The sequence below is a fragment of the Nothobranchius furzeri genome, chromosome 9, assembly GCF_043380555.1.
Source record: "Nothobranchius furzeri strain GRZ-AD chromosome 9, NfurGRZ-RIMD1, whole genome shotgun sequence".
In the NCBI taxonomy this organism is placed as follows: domain Eukaryota; kingdom Metazoa; phylum Chordata; class Actinopteri; order Cyprinodontiformes; family Nothobranchiidae; genus Nothobranchius; species Nothobranchius furzeri.
In genome coordinates, this window is record NC_091749.1 from 61,203,177 (window position 1) to 61,216,744 (window position 13,568).

The window sequence follows — 13,568 nt, forward strand, 5'->3', positions numbered from 1 at the left end:
TTTCGTCCTTCTCCTTTTTCCTCCTCTAAGCCTGTTACCATTGTGCAGGTCAGACAGTGACCTTCCCATGTCTCAGGACATGTCAACAGAGGAAGTTCTGCTTCATCATCAGATGCTTTTCTAAGGAACGACTCAGTCGCTGTTTTTTTGTTAATTTTCCTCAGCAGATGGTGTTCTAGCTGAGCCAGTTTTGTTCGGAGTGGAGCTTCTTCAACCAGTCCATGTTTTTACTGTTTTTTTTTGTGTGTAAAATCACAAGATCGTTGCTTTACCCTTCAGTTCAGCTGATGCTATCAGCTGCTGAGAGAAAGCTTCTTTTCAGACTAGAAAAATAAATAAATGTGCTTCCATGTTTAGCCTGGCTTGAAGTCACGGGAACATCTGCCGTCCTGGTGACATAACGGATGAGCATTTCTGACGCTTATTCTTGACAATCGGCAGTCGGCTTTTAGTGTTGTTGTCCTTGTTTCTCCAAAAGATGAAACATATCAGCTGCTGTTTTGTTTTAGTACCCTGGCGATTTCCTGTCCTGTCTGTCTCTGCTTTCCACTGCTGAACACACACACTGTTGTGTGACATCTACACATCTGTTTAAAGGTGTTCAACACACGTTTAATCAATACATTTGCAGTGGTCCCTAGTAGGAATGAATGCTTTTAAGTGATATTCTGGGGGACAAAAAGCCCAGAAGTGCCTGGATCAGCACTGAGGAGTCAGCTGCAGGAGAAAGTGTCAGAAAACTGAAGGACCTGGAGTCTTATTTCCTGATATTTGGACATCTTTCCTCTGATTGGCTAAGAGCAACGCAAATCTACCACTGACCCTGTTTGCGCGGCACTGTTGATGTTTTATCTCCGCACGATTAGCTCCAACGGTTAGCTTCTACTAGCCGAGACGTTCTCTGCTGTTTCCTGGACGCTAAACCAACAACCGCCTTCCTCATTGTGGGTCAAGATGGGCAAGTCTTTGAAGGTTAAGTGACAGTGCGAAGTAGATCTGTCAGGCTTTTCAGATCCTACAGCTTCACCGTCTATTTTCTATCAGAAGCCAATGCGGGAAATAGGTGTAGGAGACTATTTTCCTGTTCAGCCTGCATGTGACTGATAATAAAATCAGAAATTAAGATAGAAAAAAAAAGATAGAAAAACTTCAAAAAAAATTCTATGGTAACAATAAATCATTAGTAGCAGTATGATTCAACTTTAATCGGAAGCATCATTCAAGTGATTTACAGCCTGCTGCTGTACTTAGTGAAGCATCAACAGTTAACATGGCTTCAGGTTCTGCCTTATTAATTCATTAACATACCGGTTGATCTTGCTCACATGTGAAAAGTTTCCCATCAGCTGGAACAAACACCACCAGCTGTGTTTTCTGCTCCTAAACGCTTGTCAGAACCTGCTGATCCTCAGAATAAATGCAGCAACAATGGAAACAGCCTTTAACCGATGATGGATTGTTGCTTCCACTTGTATCGTGCCATGAATCACCACATGTGACCTACAGCAACAGACTTACTTGAAGAGGTATTAGTCGTTTAAATGATAATGTTCCATCTGAGGTTGTGTCCAGTAGAGATGGTAGTAAAGGAACGATTGTTGCACTTTTAAATGCATCATGGGAGCTGACCAAAGTGCTGTACATCAGTAATATACATGCAGCAAGTCAAATCAGAACAACAAGTAAGAACATTTAATCAATAAAGTCACAATACAAACATAAAATTCACCGACCAAAGGCCTTTAGACAAGAACTGGAGAGACGGAGCCTGTCTGACCAAAAGAGAAAGCGCATTCCCCCCGCGACTTACATCTCATCCGTGGAGTGTAGAGCAGACCTCCGCGCATGCATGGGATGTAAGAGGTGAGCAACTCAAATAAGTAGGTAGGTGTCAGGCCTTTAGGCACCTTGAATGCGAAGATCAGGACCTTGAAATGTACCCTAAAGGTCACATGAAGCCAGTGAAGCTCCACCAGGACCGGAGTAATGTGACTACGACGGTTAGTGCTGGTCAGGAACCTGGTAATTAAAACAATTTAATGTGTGGGAAATATTTTTAGTTTGGACTCTGAAGTGTGAAATTTCAACTTTCAAGTTTGAAAAAAAGTGAACAGAATTCTGGTTTCTGACTCAGAAAACGGTGGTTGCAGAAATGAATCGCTTATTTTTGCCTCTGTAGGTCTGGATCAGTTCCATCACTCTTCATTTTACAGAGTTTAAATGAAGTTTCCTTGTGTTGCTAATAATAGTTGATGTGGTTACTGAGTGCAACACGGAGCATTCCTACTGATTGGTTAGCTTAGGATGTTAAGTTAGGACGTATGGAAGCACGCCATATCAACATCAATATTGGTATCGTCCGATGTTTGTAATGTTTTAAAGCTGCAATGCTAAATTAGCTTAAAACATTTTTTCATGCCTCTTAACAGCGTTCTAACGTAGTATAGCTATAAATACTGTATATTGTAGGGATAAAAAATAATGAAGTGTTTCTCCTTCATTTGTCTAGAAACACAAAATGACACGTTTCAGACTGAAAGCAGCTATTGGACCAACGAGTCGTCGGCCTCGCCGGACTGTCGCGCGTCCCTGAGTCCTCCACTCATTACACACACTTGCATATTTAGCAACAGAACACCACTAGTGTGAGAGGTTTACAGCTCAATAATATCAGAGAAGGTGAAACAGCCGGCTGCTACCACTTCAACTTTAGGACAAACTACCAGAGTCCCAAAAAGAAAAACACACATTTAGACCTAGAAAACGGTGACTGGTGTTTAGCACTGTCTTGTTTCCTCCGGCATCATGGGTCTCCGGTTTCGGCAAATGTGTCTCAGGGAATATACCAGAGGGGTGTGGTGAGTGTTCCGTGTTTGCATTCAAAACCTAGCTTGTTTGCAGATTCGTTATAACAGCTGAGTCTGTTGCTGACCGACATTTAACCCACACTGCCTGCTGGTGGTGGTCAGAGAGACTGGTGGTACCAGAGCTCGGCAGCCTCGCTTCTGTCACCACCAGAATGTGACTGTGTGTGTGAGTGGCTAAATGACTGATTGTGTTGTAAAGTGCCTTGGGCGGTTCTGGGACTCTTGAAGGCGCTATATCAAATACAGGCCATTTACCATTCCATCTAGTTTCCGTTTGTGTTTTGGAGTGGTTGGGGTTATGCGGCCATTGCTTGGTCATGTGACAGTGATGGTAATCCTCTCAGAAGTGTAAACGTTTGTGTATACACACATAATAATTATACGAATCCTTTATATATAATTATTATGTTCATATTATATTGGTTATAATGACCAATTGTGTTGTAAAGCACCTTGGGGGGTCTCAGGACTCTAGAAGGCGCTATATCAAATACAGGCCATTTACCATTATTAATCAACATCGGCCCACGTTCTCATTTCTGTGCATTCCTCGTGTGATGTCATTTCCAGATCAGAGTTTCTCCTTCTGATGGAAATACTTTTTTTTTTTTTTACTTTTCTGGCAGAAGCAGAAAAAAGAGACACCAGCAGAGTCCTGTTTCCCTTTAGTTCCTCTTCTGTCTCGACCCACATGCTCCCTGTTAGGAAAACCATCCCAGCAGCACCAGCTCTCTGGTAGCCCGACCTTTATTGTAGCTTACCATATTTAAACCCCGGCCTTCAGTGGAGGGGCTGAACAACAACACAGTCCCAACTTCTACATCAGAGGTCAGAACGGTGACAGAAATTCTCGCCCTCCTGCCACAGCTCGGATGGATCTAAGCCTGTTTTCCACATGCCTGCCTCTGCAGCTGTGCATGCTCATATCTGGGTTACACAGAAGGCTCTTTTGCTTCTCCCACAAAAAGAAAATATACCAAGATTATCCTGAAAGAAAGACACCCGACTGCTGCATGGCAAAGCGTGTGGTGCTGTAATTATATAGGTATGGGTAGGTGCAACAGCTGCCTCTGTCATTGACCTTGGCGGTTTTATTTTAACACAGAAACCCAGAAGCTCTCCACGAAGGAACTTTTTGAAAACACCCTGGACTTTAAATCACTTCTTCATATTTCCAGGTCGTACAAAAACTAAAAACGAGAAAATCCTGCTGCGAAGTGGTCACCAGCAGCTGCGTAAGGGACTTCAGGGCCATTTGATGCTGCTCTGCTAACACCATTCCTCTCTTTTTGTCATCCGGGGACAAAACTGCTCTTTCTGCAGCTTTCGGGACAATTGTTCGGATCAGTGAGTGGGCTCATGTCTTTACAGAGTCAGGAATTCTCAGAGACTTTCCCTCCCCCTTGCCTGGCCGCATGTGAGCCTGACATGGTTTTGAAAACTAAAAGTTGGGTTGCTGATCAGCAGAAACATTCAACCCTGGTCTACCAGAAAAGGAAAGATAAAAAGAGGTGCAGTACAATCCCCACTGTTGTGTCTACCGCTGCATGGTTTTAAAAGTGCACTCCCAAATGGAATGCTGTTAATGAAAAAATTCCCAGTGCCGACGTCAGCCTTTGGATTTCTACACAAGGTTGTCCCGTTCTTTACTAATCTCAGCTGCTATTGTGGGACCAGATGCTGAGTGTGTGTCGTCTTTGCTGAAGGAGAGCAGAGCTCTATAAACTCCAGGTGTCTCTGTCCCACTCTCACCCTCGGAAAACATTCTTTAATATTTTGAGTGCAGCCACGCTCTGATGGTTAGAGCAAATATTAGCACATTCCTGCTTGCAGAAGGTGGGGAGAGCTGTGGATCAGATCATCCCTCAAATGTGACAAGGCCAAGGACATGTGAAGTCTTTTTAGAAGATCTTTTACCAAATTGTGTCCCTCCTCTTTCCCTCTTGCACGCACACACACACACTCACACACACATGTTGATAAAAGACTTACTTTTTAACCAAACTCCCCCTCTCAAGGTTGAACCAACACAAAGGGCTTGTTTATTCCAGGCAGCAGTCTAATAAGGATCCTCTCTTTGTGTTTTATGTGTTTGCTGAGCAGATTGTACATCACTAAATGTGTCTCCTGCAATCAAAGGATAGTTCTTGATGTTAATGAGAATAAAAACAGGAGAAAGCCTCATAAAAAGGATGTTAGGGGTCAGTAGGATTGTTTGTCTTTCAGAATCAACAGTAGTAAAAGTATTTCTTATATCTCGGTGTTGGAAATGAGCACTACAAGAATTTAAGAGAAGATATTTTTGCTACTTACTGATGAAAGTGTGTGTGTGTGTGTGTTTGTGTAATCATTGGATGTTCATCTACAACAATTGACGGTAAAAAAAAAGATGGACACACCCTCTGAGACATAATCGATAGGTTTAACTTGAAGCCTAGTGGGCGGTTCCGATCATCGCCGTCTTGGCTGTGTCACACGTCTTGACACTCCAGAACAATACATAAACGGGCAAGGAGGACGAGCTGAGAGTAGAATTTTGATGATCTCAGTCCGCCATTTCTCCAAAGCTACAAGCTAACTGAGCTAACCAAAGCTAATGGAGATTTGCGGGCACTTTTAGCCAGAAAAACGCGATTGAGCTACTCTGACGCGAAGCACTCATCAACTCACCGAGCTACAGTGTCTCTGTGGTCTTCTTCAGAGACTTCCACAGGAGAAAAGCAAGGCCTCAGACCGCAGCAATCGGAGCCAGGCACCCAGGTCGCGTGAGCTCATGCTCTGCTCCACTGCAGCGGCCCAAGGGGATGGTACAGTTTTGGTACCCAGCCCTAACCACACTTCATATTTCAGCCCATTTTGACCAAACAGTGTTATGCTTAACGCAAAGCCTTTTCCCCTATTCATCCAAACTTGGTTGCTCATGGACAACTGCACCCAACTAGCACCAAGAACATTGAGGGAGTAAATGTAGGCTTTTATGTGCTCGTGGACTCTGCCTATCCTCTACAGAACTGGCTCCTAAAACCATTTTCAGACAACGGTCGTCTCACTGCTGAACAACAAACGTACAACAGGAAAACGTCCAGAGCCAGAGTTGTGGTCGAAAATGCATTTGGGAGGCTAAAGGGTAGGTGGCGATGTCTTCTGAAGAGAAACGACAGTGATGTAGAGCTTCTTAAACACATGGTGCTGACCTGTTGTGTGCTTCACAATATCTGTGAGAGCCATGGGGAGGAATATGAATGTGACGCACTTGCTGATGAACCAGTGGTTGCAAATATGCAGGAAGTTGCAGAGGGCAGTGATGTGCGTGAAGCTCTGATGCGATACTTCAGCCGCTGACCTCAATTTGTGTTTTTTCTTTCCATTTACTTTTATTGTTTTGACACTTTTAACTGTTGGAAGCCTGTAGTTTGAGCTGAAATATTTGTTTTATTTCCAGAACTTAATAAAGTACACTATTATTTTACTTTTAACAAACTGTTGCACCTTTCCATTTTAACATGTATTTAAGGTGGGCTGTAATGTAATCTGCATTTAGTATGTAGATTTAAATTTGCGAGTAAAATTGTTTTCAAGACAATTCATGCACACCTTGTTTTTCTTTGAAATTGTATTGATAAAAAGGACAAACGTGGGATAACAAAATTACGGGACAAATACACAGCTCCTTACTGCCTGGGTGGTGGCAGGACGTCAGAGGAGCTGCCCATTCTTTGTGCGACCAGTCCAAGAACAGCATTTAGGGCACCCAAATGTTCAAAATATCGCTCTGCGATCTGAGATTCATGTTGCCTTGCTGCTGCTGCGTCTTGTTGCATCCAGTTAACCTGCTCCCGGCTTATGCCTTCCATTCTGTCCATCTGCCTGCCATCTGCGATCTGCAACTCATCAAATATCACCTGTGTCCGTGCTTCCAATCGCCGTCTTCGGTCACCTGGAAACAACAACATTGGCAATTACATTTGTGTTTATATGGATAACAAAATGTCAGTTGTCCTGTGAACTTTTCAGTTTTGTTCATGCACAAAGCAATTTTTAGAATGGTCAGATACTACCTGTGCGTCGACGACATGGTAGATGTTCCTCTCGAGTGGTAGTGGACAGAGGTGATGGTGGCGGCGAAGGAACTGGCCGAGGCGATGGTGGCACAGAAGGTCCTGGGGTGCTACTTGAGGATGTGGATGGTTCCTCTGAAGAGGCCCACACAGTTGGTTGCCGTCGCTGATTCAAAAGAGCCAACTAAAAAAATAAAAATTAAAACAGTCATAACACAGTAAAAGTAAAAACAATAGTGCAGTGAAAAAGATTGAAACAGTATGGTTTTAGACATAAAGTTCACATCAATAGAATTTGTTTAAGGTTAAAATAACAGCTGTTCCTTATGGAGCTACCAGTGACTGGCTATGTTTTGTTCACTTTATTAAATGCACAAATGTGGTATTGCTTGTAATTACCTACTTAATTAATTATAATAATTTCAGTATGGCTGCACAACTTTCTATGACATGCCCAGGAAGTAAAGAGTGAAGGATTCAGGCCCTCGTGTTGACTAGCATCACCATGTGTGCAGAAGCTGTTTGAAACTTAGTTAGGTGTTGGCCTTTCATGTTTAGCATGTCTTAAAAACGATCAATATACAACCAAACCATTTGATCCTCCTAGCTGTTCCCAATGCACGTTTAAAAAGCCGTGGAGAGAGGGCTTTCTCTGTCTGTGCACCGAAGCTGTGGAACGCATTACCACTGCTAGTGAGGCAAGCACCAACAGCTAGCATTTTTAAATCACGCCTGAAAACTCACTACTTCAACCTAGCTTATACAACATAATTATGAACCTCACTGACATCTGCACTGTTTATAAACTGACTCCACAATTATCGACTTCCGTATTATTGAGGTTCTTTGTAAAATGTTTTTTTTTTCCTATTTTTACTTCACCCTGTGTCTTAATGATTTTTAGCTGTTATTTTTGGGAATTTTGTTGTATTTCCTTTTTATCTTTTATCTGTGTTCGACATGTTTATATAACGCCTGTTTAATTAACCAACATTTTTAGTGTACAGCGCCTTGTTTGGTTGTAATGCCTTGTGAATGCGCTTTATAAATAAAATTGGATTGGATTGGATTGATTTTGGTGCTTTTTTTAGTTTTCTTTGTTGATAGTTGCCCTAGACACCCCCTCAGAGATTATAACGACATGTCTTACAGCATTAGAAGTTACTTACCACCTGGCGCCTCCGTCTTTGTCTCAACAGTAGAAAGTTATGCCTCGTGTCCGATATTAATTTTAGAAAGCGTCGTCGCCTTTCAGTTGCCTTCCTCCTCGATGCGCACAGCATAGCTCTAAACGCTATCGTGATGTGGGTGTAAAGAATATACCAAACACCAAGAACAGAAAGAACGCGCTGCTGACTGGACTCCATTGTTGTGTTTTGGCGCGATCTCGTCGCGGTGTGTGACGTTAATCGCGTGTGACGCATTACGCCACCCCGCCTACTAACTGGAGCCTGGAATGCGATAGAAACGCTTGCCAGCAAACTTCTAGACCGGTACATACCGGTCCATAATACCCAGACCTGACCGTTCCAGACCAGGCGATGGAAAAGCACTTTAAGGACCTGGCTTACAAACTAGTGATGGGAATTACGGCTCTTTTTAGAGAGCCGGTTCTTTTGGCTCACCTCACCAAGAAGAGCCGGCTCTTTCGGCTCCCAAGTGGCTCCTCGGATTTTCTGTTGCGTAGAGTACATTTATAACCAAAATAATGTTAAACTATATGTAAACTAATTTACTAATGTAAAACAATGCAATATATCAAATATTTATCATTTCTATGGATTTAATAACTGAACACTTTAAGAAATCTCCACTTTCCGACTGCTGGCGCTCATTTTCTCACTGTCTTCGTCGCACTCTCCTCCCTCTCGTTCGCCTTTTTCCTCCTCCTCATTCCCTCTCATCTCCCTCCTCCCACATGTGCTCTGCTGTGTGTCTGAGTATGACCTCCCTCTTCCCCGCCCCCTACTGCTCTGTGTGTGGACAGTCTGGACACGCAGTTACACATGTTGACCAATCACCTGTGGCTTTCACCGGGGCAGGGGGGGAGGGGGGAGGGGAAGGGACGTCTCCCAATGACGAGCCGGCTCCCGTCGTTCACTTCAAAGAGCCGGCTCTTAGAGCCGGTTCGTTCGCGACCGACACATCACTATTACGCACATTTTGGACATGGGGAGCACCTGCAGTGCTGCTGCTGAGAAGGATACAATTATGAAATCCTGCAGCATTATCACTTGTACCGCTTCATTTTCACATAGAACAAGACCCCCCCCCCCCCCCCCCCCCCCACACACACACACACACACACACACACAGCCTGATGTGCAGAATACGGAATGCAGAATATCAGCAGGGGGACAGATTGAGACAGAATGTCATGCGTCTATGACAGTGTGTGTCCTGTCACTGTGACCCGATTGATGATGCGCCCTGGCTACAAGGGAGATCTCCGTTTGACTGACTGGTTAGCACGTGTGACTTTCACCTGGGAGTCTGGGGATCAAATCCTGATTGGACCATTTATTTTATATCCGCCACAGATCTCTCTGAAGAATTCACAACATTGACGGCTTCAGCAACGTTGTGCCACTCCGTGGATTTTCTCTTATTTGTTTTGCAAAAGCACTTCCTTTCATTTCTCCACCTCGCCCACAAGTACCTCAACTTCTGCTTCTGTGAAATAGCGCTTCCTTGATCTGCGGTTGAGATTGAAATGCTGCAACAAGTTGGCTAATGTATATGCATGAGATCCACAAGGCACTTTGCATTGGGCGTGGTGAGGGCGGGATGTGACTAAAAAGCAGCTGAGAAACATTCTCGTTAGTCTCTGATTTATGAAGCGGAGATTTCGTGCAGCTGTGCGTGCTCCATGTTTGATAGATCACAAACCTACTTGGCATAAGTACTTTTTTTTTTGCTGAGCTTAAGTACGGTTTTAGTAAGGATTCTACACAATGCTTGATAAATAAGACCCCAGGTGTCTCTGTCCCACTCTCACCCTCTGAAAACGTTTCAGTTTTTATGCCTTCAGGTAAGTCAGTTTAATTATTGTCGATGCAGACGTGTTCCTTTAAAGAATCAAACAAGAAGTTTATAACAATGTACCCTTTAACAAGGTGCACCTTTCTGGAACTTCACTTAAACCCCTTAATGCCTGAAATATCAAGCAATAATATTTAAATTGAACTATTTATTGTCTAATGTTAATAAAACAACCATATATGAAACAGTTTTGTTTATTTAAAGGGGACACATCATGGACAATCCACTTTTTGGAGCTTTTCACCATGTGATACTGATATTATAGGACTGGATATGATGGGTTACCGATGAAGGTACTAATCCTAAAACTCCTTCTGGATGTTTTAATGCCAGAAGTGGTGACAATAGTCATGTGATGCTGTTATTTCCTCATGGAAAAAAATAAAAATAAAACCAAGCCCATTTTTTGGCTGTATTCATGCATTTTCCTGCTTCAGCTTCAAATTTTTTGTTTTACTTAGAAAACCCCGTAATGCGTTAATGGAAACTAATGTCAGGCCCGGCCTGCTTCTCTCCCAAAGGCTAGTCTCTGGTCTAAAACTTGTCTCCCCTGGACAGCACAGGAGATGTGGTGGCTATATTGTCATTTCTCAGACTTGGTAGTCCAGTGGTTAGAGTGCTGGGTTGCCATGTAGTTTTGCGCATTTTCACATCTGGGACACGGTATTAACTTTTTAAAATCCCTTTTAGCTAAACTTGTCAGTATGATGTTTTCAACCATTTCTTGGTAAACTGTTTAAAAAATAAGGACTATTTTTTACTTGCTTTGTTTAGTTAGCCAGTGTGAGTCCATGTGAGGTGTAAAGGAGGAGTAAATCAACTAAAATGCTGCTTGGAAATGACAAATTCAAAGATCTTTTAGCAGAAAATAATCAATAAAACTAAAATATAAAAACATGACATTTGCTTCAGCTGGCTGAATAAATTACTGCCAACATCACCAGGAGTCAAACCCACATCAGCACATGGCAAAGCTGAGATTGCAGGCAGATGCCTTTACTTCTGGACTACCATAGCCAATACAACAACTGACTAAGATGCTGTTTTTGGCACATTTTGTTGGAGTGTGTGGGGGTGTAGTTTTACTGAAACAGACCGTTTTATTTCCAGGTATAAATTCAGACTGACGGAAATAACTCGCATTTAAGATGAGCGATATCTCAATAGTGCGAACGGTAATATTTTATCATACACTGTGCCTACCTTTGCTCTCAAAGGCTTAAAATAACATGAATTATGTAATTATACAACACAATAGAGGTAGACATATAGAATATACCCTCACCAGATCCTCCAACATTGGGCAGTAGACATGTATAGGACTGGATATGATGGGTTACTGATGAAGGTACTAATCCTAATACTCCATCTGGATGTTTTAACACCAGAAGTGGTAACAATAGCCAGCGACCTTGAGAGTCTTGAAAGGCGCTTATAAATAAAATGTATTATATCGTTATTATGAATAATAATAATAATATAACAACAACAATAATAATAATGGGTTAGTTTTATAATTATCATCAAAAAGAAGACACAGTCCATATCTTATCATTTCATGATGATCTTTTATAATGAAAATGATTATATTTTTATTAAGGCCAAGAATTGATTAAAATAAATTAACTAATTAATTGCAAATCTGAAATAAATGAATCAATTCATCGCAATTAGTTATCATTTTTTCCCCCCAGAAAAAGCTTGCAATGAACATGAAGAAATATACAAGAGAGGTTCATTTTATTTAGAAAGTGCCTAACCAGTTGAAGTGTGTAAAATCACTGAATACTGTCTTTAATGGAGAGAACCTAAAATCAAATCCAGTTTCTGTTCCAAAACATTGTTTGAAAAAGTCTATTGTGTAAACAATGAACATAAAATGTATCTAGCACAGTTAGCTTATGTTATTCAAAGTAAATGTCATTGTCCACAGCATTGGTTGAACTAGGATTGCCACCTCTCCAAAAAATAAATAACGGATACCTCGCTGGCAGGGCCACCAAATTCTCTGATACGGCCCTGGGTGGGACGGAGTTTTGAAAGTGATCTGAATTGTATGGAATATATTATGAGCTTATAAATAACATTTACTTTATAATGTTAAAACATGCAGTGGGATAAATCTACCTACATTGTCCTTTCCAAGCTCTTAATTTATTATTTTTTTATTATATAATGGCAGATCCTGCATCTGCCACAAGGAGATGCAGGATCTAGTTGTCCAGAAAAAAACGCTGTCTGGCTGCGGCTGTGGAGCACGGGTGATGAGCACAGCAGCGATGCGCGTCAGGCACGAATAAATGACAGAAAGTACCAAAGCAGTTATGAACGATCGTGTGTTAAATGTATTTTGGTGGGCGGCCTCACTTTGAAAATGTTGCTGTGGCCGTGCGCAGGACGTAGATGCCTGTGGAGCGCATCAGCGCCCTGTCTCTGTTCATCTTGTCAGTTCAAAAGAATCCTCGATGCTGAGAGTCCATAATTGGGTAGAAACTTGGTCTTTTTTTCAGACTCAGTAAATTATGGTTTAGCAATATTGTCCAGGGGGAAATTTTGGAGAATGGTGGATCCGGGTTGGAGGGATAGTCAAATAAATTGCGTCATTTACTTTCAACACGTTAAAATAACAAAATTAACACTAATGATTATTGCGCTAATTTGCCCAAATTTTTATTTGAAATTCTTAAAATTAGTCTTTATTTTATTTATTTAATATAGGAAATCCCTTCTATCCCGGTCAGAACGTCCGATCCCTGGTAGATAGTCCACATGGCGAGGGATTGATGCAGATAGTGACTCGAGCAGGTTGCTGTTTGGGAAAACTCACTCAGAGCAAAAGTGCATCCTGATGATGTTTCTGTCATTACCACTGGCACGAAACAGGAAGAACATTCAGCCGTGAAAAATGCCAGAGATAAAGACTTCTAACAGGGGAAAAGACGGGATTTCGAAACTTCCAATGACCCGTTCATATTAAAGATTGTAGAAAAAAAATGACCTTTTGACATAATCTGCTTTGTAATTCAGCTGGAAGCACTTAAAAAACATATTGCCAGCTAACGAATGTCTCGTTCATCTTTCAGTTTAATGCATGCTAGGTTTAAAATCAAAATAATAGAGATTTCCAAACAAATTTGTCATCACTGATGAGATCAGCCTTCGGATTGCTTCTAAAGACTTAACAACACTCCAAAAACTGCACAAAAATACAACCCATACCCTAGTTTCAGTTCTTTTAATAGCAAATTACAAACTTCCTTTATGCAAACTTTACCGGCACACTAACCAGAGTCGTGCCGGGGAACGTGACTATCATTTGACGTAAACTCATGCCAGTGTTTACACTCAGTTGTTGATCATTAGCTCGCCTTTGGCTCTGACGTCTCTGGAGAAACGTTGTCTCAAATCTGCTTGAGTGCACTTTAAAGGTTCTCTGGAGGTTTGTTAGAAGTGCTTGTTTACAGCCTGTGATTTTGTGTAGAGAGATGGTATCAGAGCTCAGGAAGTCTGCCGGCTAACGCCTTGGTGTTTACACTGCAGAGTCCATCCTGGGCCGCTGTGACCCATTTCTGTCATTGTTGCTCTTTTTCAGCCCAAAAAC

At 42.0% G+C, this 13,568-nt stretch overlaps 1 protein-coding gene across 2 annotated transcripts in view; it reads left to right on the plus strand.

Moving 5' to 3' along the window:
* The window catches only part of dennd2b (DENN domain containing 2B), an 83,907-nt gene that overhangs the window by 9,879 nt on the left and 60,460 nt on the right, over nucleotides 1–13,568 (plus strand). The window lies entirely within an intron of this gene.